The following is a 17,888-nucleotide window of genomic DNA, read 5'->3' as shown; positions in this document are numbered from 1 at the left end:
TAGGATATATTATTTATGCACTGGTTTTAAAGCTGTCAGCGGAAAATCAGTTTTAAGGAAGAAGGGAGCTGTGCTCCTGAAGTGGGGTTTTCACCTTTCACGTGCTGTTTGTTTCCCCATCCTGTTTTGGATTTTGAGAGTGCTGTCTTTTGTGGAGGAAATGGTCAGTGCCCCAGAAAAATGGACCCTAAGTGTTTGGGGAGAAAAGTTAAATAATTTTTAACATGAACTCACAATCAGTTTGGGCCTATGGCACTGTAGGAGAGTGTGTACAATGTGTTTGTGTACGAGATTCCTAAAGTCGTTTCAGTATGTTTCTAACTTGCCTGCTTCTTAGCAGTAGATATAGGATATACATAACATAAATGCATTTTATTAGGGGTTGTTTGATGCCTCTGGTATAGTTTGTGCTCTTAACATGCTGTTTTGAAATGCTTATGTGTATGTGAGGAATTGTTAACACATTTTATCATACGATGGTGTGGATTTGTGGGAATTCCATGGTTTTCTACAATATCCCTGCATCATATGAAATGCACACAGTTCTTCTAAACACAGTGAAACCTTATGATGTGATGTAATCTTCAGATTGGGGCTCAAAAATTATTTTCACTCATATAAGAAGTAGCCAGACCCAAGGTGATTTTAACAGATGATGCATTTCTATCCTAAAATGGATTCAAAGGGATTCTTTATCATACTGTTCAATCCCAGGTGTGTAATTTTTTTTTCTTATTCTCCCAATATGGGTGTTCCTGTTTTGTATTTCAGAACCTAGATTTTCATTTAGCAATTAATGTGCGTGATTCAAGTCACTCCTTCTGTATTTTATGAATTTTTTCCAAATATAGTATTTCTCTGCCTACTGTTGATTGAGCAGAATGGGACTTGCCTACACAAAATTTCTTAGGAAATACAATTTGCACATCCAGATTTCTGACTACACCCACTCTCCCCATTATTGCAAGGTGTTAATCTACTTGTACGATGGTGCTTGCACAGATGCATACATACATACCCTCTTTAAAAATAGGCTGTGTGCCTAAATCTTTATGGGAGAGCTAGGTCTGTATGCTCACTGAATATTTAGCCCTTGTGGTTACTGCAAAAGAGTTTTTGTGAAGACTCTTCCATATTTTTAGAAGGTGCTTTTAGTAAGCAGTTTAATCCTAACTAACAACTGAGTTTTTTGCAGCAAATTTTAATTTAAAACTAATTTTAAAATTACACATATCCTTTTTAACAGCGCTTTGGATTTGAGCAGTTCCTTTCCAGAAACCTACCCTGGAGAAAATGTTTTTAATCAGGTTAAAATGGAGGCAAGATAGAAAAAAAAATGTTTGCTGTGGCGTGACTGGAGCAGTGCTAATGAGCTCTGCTCTAATACATGAAGGAACATATGGCCCCCATCTGAATACAAACTGGACACAAAGCAGTAATTCAGCTGAGATGTCCTGAATATTGTAAACTGGGTGAATGTGGTTGAAGGTGTTTATAAATGGTGGCTGAATCCCACACACTGAGTCACTGCCTTCTAATGTCCGGGGCTCAAGGTGCTGTTTGTAAGAGTATAGAAAATGACCAGTAGAGGGAATTCTTAATTAATGCTAACAAAATAGCAAACTGAAGTGTTATGCTATGAAGAAAAGACTTCTTGTGCTCATGACGCAGCAAGAGACGGATTATGGAGAGGGCGAGTTAGGAGAAGAAAAATCACAGGACAAGCAAATTGAGTATTTACTGGCAAATAATTGCTCTCTTAAGCTGTGGCTCTCTTCCTAAATTCTTGGCATTCCTGAGCACTAGAACCATTTTCAAAAAATGCATCGCTACAGTGTAGATGTAAAAAAACCTCTCAAAGGCTGATGGTGCAGGCTTGTACAGGTAAGAATGTGTGCATTACTACCTATATTTCTTCAAAAGCTTTAGATTGCCATCCTTTACAGGACTGCTGCTTTGCTCTGTCTCCGGTAGAACTGGTGTTTTGGTTTCACAGCTCTATTTCGTCTGAAAGTTGGGGAAGTGAGGACAGTCCTGTAGGCAGGCTGCAGTTTGTGCTTTTCTGTCAGCACAGAGGGATCGACGGACAAGGAAACAAAACAAACTGGGGAAAAGTATATGGCCTGGTTTTATTTTGCTTAAATGGGTGCTGACTTTTATGGAGGTGCCTCTAATTAAAAGACTACACATCAGCTTAATGTGGGGCAGGAACTAACTGCCTGTATGTGCTTGTATTGCCACGCTGATTTCACTGGAGGAAGGCTTGTGAGATGCTGCAGGGAAGGAACTTTTTGTAAGGGACTCCTAGGGACTGCCTGCATCCCCAGGGCTTCCCTAGGTGGGGCTCCCCAGGGAAATGAGACTTTTGGGAACCCACTCTGTTTCCTCCTGTCTGCAGTTTGCCTATCTGTTTCCTATTCCTTTCCCTCCAAATTCACCACTTTTAGCTAAGTTTGATGGGTGAAAGTTACCAATATATCTGAGCTTCCACATTTTTTAAAGTAGACAGCTGTTTAAAGGGGAAAAGTTGTTTTAACAGCCTCTTTGTGGGACAAGCGGCCTCATAATTAAATCCAAAATAATACATCAGATACAAAACTCTTGACAGAAATTCTTAACACAGGAGGCTCATTGGACTCTTCAGGAGCTAGCCCAAATTTATGGAGAATTTTTTTTGTTGTTTATTCCACATGCAAACTTCATTTTCTAATACTAAAAAAGGGCTTAGAGATGTATAGGTGGTTAAGAATACTTTGTCTTAAAATATGACTCTTACTCACATCTTAATCATCAAAAAAAACTGTAACACTGCCATTTTTTATTGGACCTACAGAATGCTGTCCCTTATTTCTTCTCCCCATTTTATCCTGTGCATTAAAAGTAATGGCTAAAACAATCTCACTTCTCACAAGTTGATGAAAACAGCACGTATTCCTGAAGAGCAGACATGTTCCCTTGATTTTACAGGGGGTTTATTTTGATTGTGCTGACTGTATTTAGGAGTCATGAACAAGCTGAACACTTGACTGATGGGGGGGCATATGTGTGTTGGAGACACAGCTCTGGAAAGCCACACAGAAAGCGTCACAGAACCCAGTATCAGATCCTTCAGAAAAAATTGTCAAGTTCCCCATAGAGAGTAATGGTGGTTTAACTTTTAACACGGGGGAACTTCTCATTAAGAGGTATCAAATTAAAATTTACTTATGTCTTTAAACATGGGCAGTTTTTAGTCCTCACAGTTTATTGTACCATAATTGTGGATATTCTGTTTATTCAGTATTATGCTAACTATTCCTGTAATTATATTATATTTATTATTATAAAGGCCTTTCTTATTATTATTGAAATAATTAGTCTTTTTTAAACTGATAAAATCTTGGCCCATCTGCAGTGTTGGGTACAGAGTACTGCAAGTTTATTATATAGCATGTGAATGAAAACTAAAAATCCTTTTTTTGATTTTAGTGTTCTGCCTTTTAATGACTGTCCCCTCTTTTCTTGGGAAGACAGATTTATTTTCTCTGTGCAGTTATATTTATATCACTTCCACGACATTCAGTCTTCTTTGTTTTCTTTGTCATTTTGATGCTTTCTAAACTTTTCTCATATGAAAAGCTCTTGAGGGTTTTAATGAGTCTTTTACTCTTTGAACCCTTTTTGTTTCTCCTCTGTCCTATTTGAGATGGGGTGATCAGCACTGACTGCAAAACCCAAAGTGATGGCATGACAGCAACTTATATAACCGCATTATGGAAGTCTCAGAAGTATTTCCTTTGGACCCCCTGTTGTTCAGTGTGAGGCCCAGAACAGCCCCACTAAATCCCTCCATTTCCTTTTCTTTGTTGGCTTCTGTGAGCTTATCGAGCTACGCAAGATGGAAGCAGCGTACATTATTTCTTTACTTCTCCTAATAGAAAGGCTAGCTACAGAATCCTATAGAAAGTGAGGGTTTTTGAAGTGAAGAGAGGTATCTATAGAGTATATATCCTTGTACCTTGTGTGCAGCAAACTGGAAGGATTCCACAAGATAGAGATGGCTGACATAGAAAGGAAGTACAGCTTGTTCTGTGGCTTCTAGACCATCTGCAAGTGACTTGCAAGAGATGAGAGGGTGCCAAATAAAAGAACAATTGTGATATAATGGAGGTATGAATCAGTCATTGGTCTACTCTTACTGGAAAAATCATGCAAAGCCAGGGACTGTTCCTGGGGTGGTACTAGGATACTTCATTCCTTTGAAACGTGTGTTTCGAGCCCTGACTCCAGACCAGCTGTCACTTAAAAGTGTCTGCAAAAAAAAAGCTTTTTTCTGTTTAGATTGTCAAATCTTATATTTTTATTTCTGCAGATATATAGAGGCATGTTATAGAAATATGTAATACAAAGTCCCTGGGTCACAGTAGAGCATATCAAGTTGACTTTTGCTGGAAGCGAGTTTTATTCCTGCTTGTCTCCTCTCAATTCACCCCCCTTCTCTCATCTTTTACCTCCTCTTTTTGCCTCTCCCTGTCTTTCACCAGAAATTTTCTTCTTTTTTCCTTAGTCAAAATTCTACCTGGCATGGTATATTTTTCTAGTGTAAACGATCACTTTCAGCATTGAGGTGATAAAACATATTTTATGCCTTCTTGGGTGCCCAAGAGAGAACAAATAGATTTTGAAAAGCAGATGGTTGACTAGAGAGCCCTAAGGTATCACAGAGCTAACAGGTGCAGCTCCCTATTCAGACTGTGCAAAGCAAAAAAATCCTGTTTCCCAGAAAAAAAAAAAAGGCAGGAAAACCAGCAAAACGATGGACTTTAGAATCCAAATACATATATATTTTTAATCATGTTTATGGTAGGTTAAGCAGGCACAGTGTATGTATGGTGGAAGTAGCCATCCCTTATAAAGAAGAAGGCAAGCTTCACAGCTCAAAGCAGAGTGCTGGAAGGTAGAGACCTGCACTGAATTCCATCATGGCCATTGATGAGCTGAACCATTTGCAAAACTTTTCATGTCTGTTTCCCACACAAGAGCAGAACAGTAGCAGAGGAATAACTAATGTATCCTTCGTTGTGAACCCTGTATGTGAAAGGCTAAGGAAAGAAAAGTGTATCCTAGTGTCGAAATGCTAGATACTGAGTCAATTCAGTGCATGTTTCTGAAATACAGAGAGTAAATTGTTGAATACTTCCAGCAAAACAGCACATGTAGGTCATTAACAAAGAAAGAAAAATCATATCATCACCGTTACCTGTTTCTAGTCACATCTGTGCTATCTTACACATTTAATATGGAGTAGACAAAGTATCTAGTCAGCCTTCCAGTGGTGAAGGAGCTATGTCTGCACTTTATCACTTCTTCTGCAGCTATTGATAACTTCAGATGTAATTTATACTGGGTTTTGCTCACACTGCCATAAATCCTAATTCAGAATGAAAATGAGAATATCAGTGCTTCATTATTAATAACATCATTAGGCCCTGATTTTGTGATCTTAAGCTTGTGCCATCCAGCTGAAAATCCCTGGGGTGTGCTTACTGAATCCATGCTGGGAGCACTTCATTGCTGTGGGTGCTCTTAAGCACATTTGGTCTTGGTGTAGCAGCGGAGGTCTGAAGAGTTATCCTTGCAGAAGCAAGTAACTTACACCAGTGAACAAAATAAATTTTTTTTGTATTGCTAGAGGTAGAAAAAAAAATGAGACATCAACTTCTTGCCTTCTAATTTGAATACCTGAGTATTGGTCTTCTATTTCAGGGCAAAATAAAGGAAAAGGAAATCAGGAGGATACCTAATCAGAATTTTAGCTAGTAGCAAGAAACAAGGAAAGGGCATATAATGAGCATGGCTCTTTTTGCCCGAGCATTAAATATTAACATCTTTAAAAACTAGATTGCAAAGAAAGTATTTCAGTGTGTTTAGTCCACTTAGAAAACAGATTCATAACCATAATCACATTTTAAAATTAATGAATACAGGAATAAGAAAGTAATATAAATCAATAATCTTATGTAAAAGTTTTTCTGGGAGTTATGGAATCTGGCGCATCATGCTCTCAATTTTTCCGTAAAAACATTTTTCCATTAGTCATCAGGTTGGAGCAAAGTTTATAAAAATTGGAAAAATAAGTCATAAGAGCTAAAACACATTTTAAAAAGTTAAAATGAAGAGATGAATAGGATGGAAAACCTTTTGAGGAGTTGGGAGAAAAGAAGGTAATAAGGAGATTTTTTTTCTGCTTTAGTTTAAAAGATGGGGTCTTGCTGGAGAATTAAGTTGTAAGAATACTGTAGCCAACTGCGAATATCTGTGATACTGTTAGAGGAAAGATTGCTTTCCTGCTCCTGTTTTCAGGCAAATTGCCTCAGTTGTTCTGGTCTTTCTGTTCCACGTAATTATCAGCTGAGTTGAAGGAGATCTCCCTACAGCTGTGAGTAGTAATGAAGCTTTAGCATTTCTTTGCACATCACTACTGGGATGTGACCTCTCTCCCTAGAAGGCTCACCTTTTCATTATAAAGGTGTTACTTCTTTTCTGAGTGTTTAAGGCATCACTCAGGTGGTACAATTCCTTCCCTCTGCAGATGCAGAAAATGCAAACAAACAGAAGTTCCAGAGAGTTTCTTCAACTTTGGATGTGAAAGGTGGTCAGGGATGGAGGTTTTGGATTATTGGGGCAGGAGTTTTGAAGGAGAGCGAAAGAATGGATGCAATTTATGCAATTGTACTTAGCATATTGCATAAATGATGCAGGAAATGCAGATAAATGCCACAAACATCTCCACATTGGGAGGTGTCAGAGATAGAATGACAGCGGCCATTCAAAACTGATGACATGTGAAATGTAAACGAATGTAAGGCAGAGATGGTGTCCTTTTGTGAAGGCATTTGTTCTTTCCATGATGATCTTGCACCTCATACCAGTTCATTTACTCTCCTGTGATGCAGAATTGATGTGACATCATGAAATTCCAAGAAGAATAGAAATCAGACAAAATGGATGCTTCTACAAAGGGCAGATTATCCTGTCTTTTTTAGAAATAAAGGAAGTTGCTGTGTGAGTCAGTCCTTAGAAAATGATCTTAGTAGTGAGATGTATAAAAGGTGCAGAAGCTCAAGTCTTGTGGAGAGGTGATACTGAGTGGCAGTTCTACCTGGGATCTATGTGCTGGCAGGAGAACAGGTGTTGGGGGTAGGAAGACTTTTTATGATCAAGCAGAGTAGCTCAAAGCGGCACTGGTTTTATGTGTGTGAATGATAGACAGTAGTGAAACAGAGTACAGCAGAATCCTAAGGCAAGGGATCGTGAGTGGGCAAATCATAGGAGGAATTTTTGCTCTAAGCAGCTATGGCTCAGATGATTTGGCTATGCTTTTTCTATTTCTCACACTTTTCCCAATTTTTTTTTTTGTATTATGTATCATTCCTGTAATTGTTTTCTCTTGTTTCTCCCCTGACATGTTTAATCCCACAACAGTCTAGTCTTGCTGTTTTCCTTCTCCTTCAAAGAGTCCCGAGAGAGAAGCAAGGAAGGTAGATGTGTTTGACTTTGGAAAATGATTTGATGCCACTTGCAAAGGAAATAAAATATATCACAGGGGTCTGCTGTGGGGTGTGGAGTGAATATATTGCTTGTTTGTGACAAAGGATTACCTTTGAAGACTACTTCAGCTTGATCAGTCTGAAACCCATGTCTCACTGTTTCCATTACAAAGGCTTTAATGTTCCTGTTTCTTTTGGAAAAGGACTTAATCTATTTTGAAATAAATCCAAGGCTCCCCAAATGTACTGTTTGCTTTCAGGCCCAGCACACGAGAGCTGTGCGTCAGGGTCACATTGCAGAGGGGTCAGAAGAATATTCATTCTTTGGGTCATGAGCCAGGTTAGCCAAGGAGTCTGCATGGGACCAGCCCCATGACAGCAGAGGACTGCAAGGACTTGGAATGTGGGGACATAGGGCAGCACAGCTGTCCTGAGGGGCCATGGCTCTTCCCCAGCCCAGGGGCACCAGGGATCCTGCACAGGTGGTGCTGTGCTGCACTGGGGGTCTCCAGGGCTGTGGTAGGATGAGGAGATCTCAGTGTGACCGAGTGAAACCCAGTAGAACTTTTTTTCCTGTGGGGCTCATCTGGTTTGCATGTAGAAGGCAGGACTTTAGAACCTGTTTTATGCATGAAGGGTAATATTTGTGTGATGCTCTCTTGCTTTCAGATCTGTAACTCAGTGCTAATCATTCCTTCAGAGGATCTCAGGCTGGATATGTTCACTGGAGTTGATCATTACAGAGGCTTAGTACATTAATTCAAGTTCTTAGCAAACAGTGGCTCAATATCCTCCCCAAACTCCCAGTGGCTTCCTATCCTGAAGGCATGGCTTTCTGACATGTTTTTTTTCTTTCCCTAATCCTGAGATATCCCTAATCTCTTCCATCTTCAATCCCCATTTTTCTGGTTGGCAGCAGAGAACTATTTCATTGCATACCTGTGGAGCTTATTTCCAATTTATCACTTTTATTTTATTAGTTTCACCTAGTGTTAAAATACTTTCTAATGTGTAGAAAGAAAGTAAATTTACCCTCTAAAAGGGACAATACAGCCTTTAAATTTGTGGTAGGCATCTCTGATGGTGTATCCCTGGTGATATATTTTAAGTTCAATTTTTTAAATGTTTTTATTTTTGTTTTTCTTTCTTTAGTGTGTTTCTGTATTTGCATCAACTGTTGATGTTTTTACATTAGATTTTTTTTGTTTAGAAATCTTACAGAGTTTTCAGTTTTAGTTTCTATTTTTCAAATTCAACTTCTGAAAGAAATTCTAAAAAAACCCATGTAAGATGAGCTCAAGCAAGCTGCTGCCAGCTGGTAATTTCTTTGTACTTTAAGTGGGCTTTGTATTTCTCATGGGCTAGCCATTGTGGCCTGAAAAAACTTGTTATACCAATCCATGAATCCAGAAGAATACAAGTGAAGGTGACAGGGGTGTCTGTCTGAGAAGATATGAGAAGATGCCTCATTTCTAGGAGACCACCCTTCGCCTCCTTTTTCAGCTTCAAACTGTCTCATTTTAAGTAAGTTTGGCAGAAATGCCCAATTCCTGCAGATTTTTTTTTTTAATTAGAAATGAGGCAGAGGAAGAAATTACTCCTGCCTTCAAGAGGGGCTGCAGTGTGCACTCCAGAGCCTGGTGTGAGGGTTGTCCTTCGTGCTGGGCCAGTCATCTTTCCCAGATGGGTCTGGTGCTTCCTCCTCCCAAGCACCTGCTGGGTACCAGCCCTTCAGTGTGGAAGAGGGAGCTGGAGGAGCTGTGAGTATTGGCCAGGGTGAAGAGCGAAAGAGGAAGAAGTGGGAGAGGGCAGTCATAACTGGGAGCAACATGGATATCATGGCCAGAACATCACAAAGGAAGAGAACCCAAATCTAAAGGAAACCAAGCCTCACTGATGCTGTTACTTGTGGCTTAATTCACATAACTTCTTGCCTGTTGCTATCTGCAGAGCTACTTCAACAAAGAGACTCCTTTTTGCGATTAAAGAGGAGTTGAGGAGAAAAAGACACAAACTCTGGTCTTCAGGCAATACACATGAACTTGACAAACTGATTGTAATGTCTGTGTCTTGAATTCTTTATCTCCGAGTGAAGAATTAAAATATGTGTGCTTCAGAGGAGAGCTGCAATACTTCATCCATTTGGAAATTATTTTTCTCCTTTAGGAGACAGATGCTTTACCTTTTCCATGAAAAGTTGTAAATGTTTCAGAAACAATTAATGAAGCTTCCTGACATCCTCTTGGGTGAGGAAATATGATTGCTGTGGGAAAACTGAGGCAAAAATCTGTCATGTGAATATTTTATTTTAATAGTTAATGAACAGGGAAAAAAGAAAGTATTACTGTAACACACATGAGCAAGATTGTGGAAAACTTTGGCAGAGAAAGGTCTGAGACATATTCTGTCTTGATTGGCATCTCTTGAAGGTCAAAGCATCTGTGTATAAGGCACAATTACATTTGGCTCATGGTGTAAATATAATCAAGATACTTACCTCTTAGTATACTAAATTTCAAAATGTACATGCTGAATAAGACAGGCTTGTAGAACAGAAGTAAATGCTTTGAAAAGTGACTACAGGAAAAGATAAACTTCTTTTGATTTCGTGACAGCAGTAGTGCCATTACTTTTTACATAAGAGCCACCAGTCTCTTCAGTCAATGGCAAAAGGACTTCAGCAAAATGCACCACACCATCTCAAGGTATTGCTGTTTGTATAGAAATTAACAATTTCTGTTTATGGATTTGGAGGCTGAGACACAGAAATGTAGCAGGCCATACAGCAAATAAAGTGGCAACTGGGGACCCAGATGCCCCAACATTTTCCTCTCAGAATCAGAAGATCCACAGTCCTTGAAAGCATACACATGTCCATAGACTTAAAGCTGGGTTTTGGGGTTTTTTTTTTTGCTTTCAGACTCTGTAACCTCAGATGATCCAATTGTTTTGACTGTGTCATCCCAAGATCCAAGTCATTCAATCAGTATTCCTAGACAGTCTCCTTTCTTTACTGTGACCCCCCCCCCCGCCTTTTTTTTTTTTTAATCTTTAGTAAATTTCAGACTGAATACACATGAAGCAAGTTTGAACTGCATTCACTACATGTGTACTGACAGATTGTAATCATATGGATGTGTGTGTACCAGTATGTATTGAGTAGGTAACAATAATATCTGTGGCAATGCCTTTCCCCTCTTAGACATTTTGACTTTTATATCAGTTCAGTAACTACATCTGTTAGTCAAGAATGATATAAATCAAGGAAAAAGTAAAAGATTTGAAGGAAAATTTATGGTGAGAAAAGAGAACTACCCATAAGCATTGGATACATACTGATACTCAATGATTATTTTAGATTTCTATTTGTTTGTCTGGTTTTGGTTTGTTTGTTTTTTTTTTTTTCTTCTTTTTTAGAGGGTAAGCTTCTTAAGAGTCGACAATTACTTTATATTTATAGAAGTCAATGAGTGGTTTACCATGCACTTTTGATGAAACAGACATGTACTCCACATTGTGAAATTTCACTCCAAAATAAAGCCAGGTTCATGAAAAAACACCTGAATTAGCAAAAAAAACCCGACTGAATAATTGATACACACCTTTGCTTTTGTGTTCCTGAATAAGATATTAAAAGACAATGAGCAGAAATGGGCATTATTTTGTACCCACTGAGAGTTCATGCTTTCCAGCACACTAGCCTTCTTTAAAAACTGCTTGGTTTTTAATTGTCTTGCAGCCCACCTTATCTGTGCACCCAGAGGATTTTCCTCTGGCCTCTTAAAGTTCGCAGAGCTGTTGGGAATACTAGACAAGAGCACTATTCTCTTTTCTACTTGCTTATGCAATTCCTAACTGGTAACAAAAAGAAATAAAAGCTAATTCTGTGAGGTTCTTCTGGGAGAGGAAGGTTGATGAGGGGAGCACTTGACTTCTGAGATCAGAAATCACAGACTAATTACCCAGCAGTGTAACAAGTTTTGGGCTGCTCAGTTGCTCTCCCTGGATAAGGGCAACTCTTGAGGACAGCATTCTCCAGTTCTTGAGTTGTCCAGTTGCCCTATGTGCCTGAGCGCTGATTATGCAGTGGGGTTAGTTATGATAACAGAGATTTATCCTGACTTTACTGTATTTCTGTTATTCAAAGTGTGTTAAATGGCTGTTGTTTCCTCTGGCACTCAAAACCTGAATGGTCCCTTACTTGGTAGAGAGGGGAAATTCACTGGTGGTGTTCATAACAAATATGCGAACTGACCATTTCCATTATGGCCACACTGGAGTCTGGATTCTCTGATAACTGTATCAAAAGAAGGTATAAGATGAGGAGATCTGGTTACCAACTGGTCTTTAAGAAACAGACATTTGCATTCTTTGTCCCTGAGCTGTAAATCAGGAGGGACAATCCTCACTTTGAATGCCATGCTTATTCTCAGCATGATGTGTATGGTGAAGGAGGCATTGAAAGAAAGTATTAAGGCTAGGATAACATCAAAGAAAATGCTTCCGTTTTTATTCTCCCTTCTATAGTGGATAAATTAAAACAGAATGAAACAGCAGCAAACTTGAAAATAAAAGCAATTGTGTATGTGGAAACCATGACAGTTTATTCTGAAAATCAAAGTACATTCTTCCTCCTTCCAAGTCATTGTTCTAATGACATAATTCTCTAACCACCTAATCCTCTACCTTGCTTTCTTTGATGTGCCTTCTCAAGTTCACTGGCCAGCCTGTATGGTGGCTTTGAGATTTTTGATTTCCTCTTGCTTGGTTGGCTTTCAGAGCTACACTAGGTAACTCTGATGGTCTGACACTGTGCTTGGAACAGGATGTAAAGGGATGTCACTTTATTGACCCAACAGTCTCATCAGGCATTGAAATAAAATGTTCAAACACACCCCCACTCATAACACGTTATGGTGACTATAGAAAAATGGGAAGCAGGAGCTTTTCAGGAAGAAGGAGTCTTAAGTAGACAACCTCAGTCTACAACCTCCTTTGAATTAGAAGTCACATGGCACAGTAGTGTTTTTATTTTTAAAAAAAAAGTATCTAATCTCTTCCCACCCCCATGGCTTTGTGCTTTCTTGTATTTTACAATAATTACACCCTGTTATGGCAATATCCTTCTAGCAGGCAAACATTGCTGCGGAACACAATCCCAAAGTTCCACCAAACCATTCCCACAGTCCAGACAGGGCTGCCTCCTGCCTCGGGACACACCAAGGCAGTCACCACAGTGAATTCCATTCAGCTGGAACTAAGAGACACTTTTACCATTCAACAAAAATAAATCCAGAGAGAAACTAAATGAATTCTCAAGTAGCAGTTGAGGTAAAATATGTGTGCATGAAAGGGGTGTAAGAGTCAAATTCTAAGTGTGTAATGTAGAAGCCAATTGTAATCAACAGCTTACTTCTCACATGTTCAGTGAGGAAGCATTTAATTGTTTTCCCAGCTTTACGAGGGAAGGTGCCTGGTGATGCATTTCCCCCATGTGTTCTGCCACAAGGGGTTTCCCATGTGGCAAGGGCACTGAAGCAGGCAAGGGGCGATGAAGCAGGCATTGTGCCTCTGAATTCCTCTCTGTCTTGGGTGAGTTAGTGATTCTATTTGGGTTTTCTGAGCTGAAAAAAGTAGGAAGGTTTCTGCCATAAACAACTTGTGAGAATTGTTGATACATTAGGGGACAAAGAACATTGATCTTAGTAATACATTTGTCTGAATAAGCACATCACTACTTGGCACATTGTTATTAACACCTTTGTGCACTCCTTTTCTTCCTCAAAGAAAATGTGCGTGCATACAAATAAACCTACATTTTCAACTTTTATGTCAGTGCATGACTGTGGGGACAGAGGAGAGACATCCAGCTGTACAAATATACTAAATACGTCCTCCATTATTTGTGGCAAAATTAGTTTTTTGGACCCTACTGATTAGAACAAGACACATAGTTATTACTGAGGATATCAGCTGTAGGAAAGAAACACTGTCTCATCTTTATACCACACATCCCATTCTTTTGTCAGCTTACATTATAAATAAATAACAAAGCAATTTGACACATGCCCATTGATTAAAAATAAAAGTTGTCAGAGTGAGAGGAGAAAGACAAAAATATGAATTATTAATAACAATATTAAGCAATGCAAAAAAGATGCTTAACATGCAGGAAAGTCCCTGAAAAGTCACTTAGTGAAGGGGAAAGAAAGGACAGCAGTGAAGACCTTCCCTTTACTATTACTTTGTCTTTTTTTGCTACTTTGGCTCTTGGAGGTCAGGGTGACATGTAAAAGACAGGGATGATTCTGTTAATTTGTGTAGTCTTGTTTACCTCATCTCTGGTACTTCCAACATGTACTGCATGCAAACACAGAAGTATCACATAAGGAATAGAGTTAAAGTGGTTGTGTGGTGTCATGATTTGGCTTGGCCCTTTTATATTACTGGGCAGTCTTCCTGGTAGTGGGTTTGAATGGCAAATTGACAGCCCTGGCACACCATTTGAAGGAGCTAAGGTAATTCATACTCTTTCTAAATTTTGTGTATCCCACATACCTGCAATTTAATATGCAGATATTAAGGCATACGAAAATTCTAGCAATAGTTTGTGTTCTGTACTTTGTAATGCTCCAAAGGATAAAATATAAACAGTACCCTAGTAGCTGGCTTAATTATGCATTTCTTTTCCCACCTTCTGTCGCGTATTTTGGTTGTAACTATTTAAATGCTTTCATTTATCAGACCAGTTTGAATGGCTGTTGGGTATATTGACCATCCTGGCAATACTTAAGTTTCCATCTGTGACGATCAGATTTCTTTTTTCACTGAAGAGGAAAGGAAGAAAAAATACACTGGTGAAGAGGAAAAGAGACAATTGCAAAATTTTCACATAAGCTGAAGGAAACCCCTTGGTGACAATCCTGTTTGCTGAAGAATGCTCTTGCCTTAAAGCAGGTACAGAGTGTGCTATCACAGTAGAATAGATAATCAGAAAGTTTTCCTGGTAACACCAGAAGTCCATCGTGGCTGAAGTCATGCTGTCTCTAGAGGGGTATTTTATATTAGACTTCCTCATGGCCAGTCTGAGCATTGTATTGTAGCTGGGGAGATGACATCATCTTAAAAAAAAAGCCCCAAACCTGCAGGAGCAGCAAGGGTCCTACCCTGTGCTTATGATGTTAATGTTTTGACTTTACAAACCGTTAATGAATTCACAACATGGTCTCCCAATTATTGTGTGTTAATTCTGGAGAGCCTCTTTTTATGCATCTTTGGTTCACATAAGAGCTAAGCACTGGCAGGTTATATGGATTTCATGAAATTCCAGAAGTAGTCAGAGCTTCTGAAAGCCAAGGTTAAAGGATCTTCTTGCTGGCATTTAGTTAACCTGTGGTGCAGGTACCTCCATACTCATTTGGGCTTCCTTTGCAGTCAGCTTGAGAATATTAGGCACTTAGAGGTGTCACTTGGCTGTCATAAAGAAAGGCATCTGAAATACTTCCTCATGTAAGGGATCACTTCTGTTCATAGGTCATAAAGTCTGGATGAAGACTGTAAGCAGTTCAAAAGTTATCTGAAATTCTTCTATGCATGTTATCACAAGCTTGGTAAACAAAATGAGGGAGCTGCTCTTAAGAAGTTAGCCTTCAGTTTTCTGTCTCTGTGTGTACAATGGGAGCACTGTGCAGGTTTGCAGGTTATGAGAAGATGGACTTCTCTGGGTACGTAATTGTAATGATGCAACTACATATTAGGCCCTAGATGGTTTCCATTTACATTTTATGAGCTATTTTCAGCTCCCAGGTACATAATGTGTAGAGATTAGCACTGATGGGATATGTCTCAGCATGGGTACCTTACACTATTCCTGAATTTGGCTGTATATTAAATTATTGGCCTTAAATATTAATTGATGTAGCCTGACTCCCCTTCGTAGTTCTAATCTGCTGTATCTAATCCCCAAGGTTTTAATGAACATTAATTTGTGCATTAAAAGACTGAATTTAAGTTAATTTCCTTGGTTTGGAAAAGCCACACATACCAATACTTGTTTGAGAGAGCTCAAGTACACATCAAACCAAGTGGAAGAGAACAGCTCCTGGGACAGGTCTGAGATGACAGAGAGAGAGACAGCTGCCCTTTGTTACATACCCAGAACTATAAGCTAAAGCCAGGAAAAAACATGTGAAGAGATGCTAGCATATTATGCTACTTTATGTTGGAAATTAAAGGCAATAATTTCTTGAATTGTTTTTGTCTACTTGCACCATATGTAGCCTTATTGTAAAGTCTTGAGCTAATGTCTGCAAGGAAATCTTTAGACAGTTGAAAATTTTTTCCTTTGAAAAGGAGATTCTTAAGAAAGTGAGTAGGCTTTAAAATTCAGCAAGGGAGGTTAAGACAACCTTTAATAAGGAATTTTAAAAATCTGGGAGAAAGCACTTTCATAATACCATTATGGTACTTTTCATCAGCCTTACTGCACCCATGTGCAGTATTTCAGCTCTGTAAACTGAAGCTTATTTATGCTAAATGATTTGCCCAATATCTTATCATGGGTAAGTGGCAGGCCAGAAATGGAACCCAGGAGTCCTAATTTGATTTCTTGTTGAATTCAGAGACAGTATAATGCCCCTGAAAGAAAAACACTGAAGAATTCAACAGGAGCCCTCTGCTTGAGGAGTCTCCCATTTCAATAAGCATGTGGTTATAGCATGTCTGTGCTCCACTGACCGAGGTCCCCGAGGCTGCTTCCAATCCAAACCCATGTCTCCTCTGTGGGTGCCCATTGCCCTGCCGAGTGCCTCAGTGCTCTAAACCAGAAGTCTTGTTCTTAATGGCCATACTGGGGAAAATGCAGCCATGGAAAAGTGCCACCACTGCCAACAAAAAAAGCGAGTACAGGTGATATAAAAAGAAGCTGTAGAGTCATGAGAATATAGGCTGCACTTCAAATGCTTCTACCAGTGTTGGGCTTCTTATTTTAAAGTAGTGAAGATGAGACGGCAGACAATATTATTTGTCTTCAAATCCCTGTCTAATCATATTTACCAACTCTGTGAGATCTTGAATAAATATGGATAAGTCTCTGTGTTTGTAAATTCATATTTTGAAATTTGACAGTGCATTGTGTGAGCTTTACAGGGAGGTATTTCTGGTTTGCAAGAGAAGCCTCTTCATGTCAGCTTGTCTTCTTGGTAGCTTTCATAGTGTATGAAGAAGGAAGGTAAGAGCTAGGGCAAATAGTACCTTCTTCCTGCAGCCTTTGGGCAAACATTTGAAATCAGTGGGTTAAATCTGTTGGCTGGTGAAAGAGACTAGTGTAGTCTCTGGTTGTAGCCTGGAAAATTCAATCACGTAATCTTGAAAGGAAAACTCAAGAGTCAGGGGAAATGCAGTCCAACACAATTTGTTCAGTCAGGACTTTGTTTGTGAATTCCTGTCAGGATTGACCTCAGTGTATTTATAAAACTTAAAAGGGATGTTCTTTCTTATGATTCCGAATTTTCCCTTGTTTAGAGGAAATTTTGCATACGTTACAGCCAGTTTAATTCGTAGAGACAGAGTATGAATTTTCTATGCTATGACCTGGAGAACATAATATGGAGTTTTGTGAAGCAGAGTTTTTCATTAATGTATTTTTTTATGTTTAGCCAGAGACAGAAGCAATTCGACTTTTTTACATTTTTTGCTGAGAATAAGAAGTTCTGAAAGCAATGAGTAGATGGAAAGGTAGCCATGTGCTGGGTGCACAGTAAAGGTTCAAATGTGGGTGTTTGTTACCATGTGAGATGCTGTAGGGTATACCACCTGGCCTTAAGTTGCTTTTTCCAAATGACATTTATCTCAGAAGTGCTAAGTCCTATCTGCTAACCATGTCCAGATATGATTAAACCAAAATGCTCTTCTGATGGCACGTGATGCTTATGTTTAAGCACATGCTTTGAGCCCTGAGCCCCAAACTTGACATACTTGAAATCACATCTAGGGTATGATTTATTGATGATAATCCTACCATAGAGTGTTTTAGGACAAATCCTTTTAAAGCAGTTATTAGATGAAATGTTGGACTCTGTTAAAATGGTGTATAATATAAAGAATACTTGATTTCAGTAATGCTGGTTTGATAACATCAGTTACCCTCTGGCAATTTAGGTGAGCCCATAGGCCAAAATTTTTACCTTTAAATGCTCTTTCTACTTGTACTATGTACTGGGGGTGTGATGGGCACTTAGGTATAAACCGTATGCTAATTGTTCTTGACAGTATAAATACTCCCTCAGCACATTTGCTTATGAATATGACTGGAGTTCCCAGATTGGCATGAGTTCATACCTACTGGTTGTAGAATAGTTT

General features: G+C 39.0%; 1 protein-coding gene across 32 annotated transcripts in view; it reads left to right on the top strand.

Annotated features, from left to right (window-relative positions):
- ZBTB20 (zinc finger and BTB domain containing 20) overlaps positions 1 to 17,888 on the top strand; it is a 469,842-nt gene that overhangs the window by 158,005 nt on the left and 293,949 nt on the right. Inside the window, exon 1 of one of the 32 annotated variants that reach the window (XM_064410198.1) lies at positions 1,438 to 1,884. The exons of the other annotated variants lie outside the window; for them this stretch is intronic. The gene's annotated coding sequence lies outside the window, so the exon portion shown is untranslated. Of the gene's footprint in view, positions 1 to 1,437; positions 1,885 to 17,888 lie in introns of those variants that run through there. 32 annotated transcript variants of the gene reach the window in all.

This window comes from Passer domesticus, chromosome 2 (genome assembly GCF_036417665.1).
Source record: "Passer domesticus isolate bPasDom1 chromosome 2, bPasDom1.hap1, whole genome shotgun sequence".
Classification (NCBI taxonomy): Eukaryota; Metazoa; Chordata; class Aves; order Passeriformes; family Passeridae; genus Passer; species Passer domesticus.
This window is presented reverse-complemented; position numbering and strand designations above follow the sequence as displayed.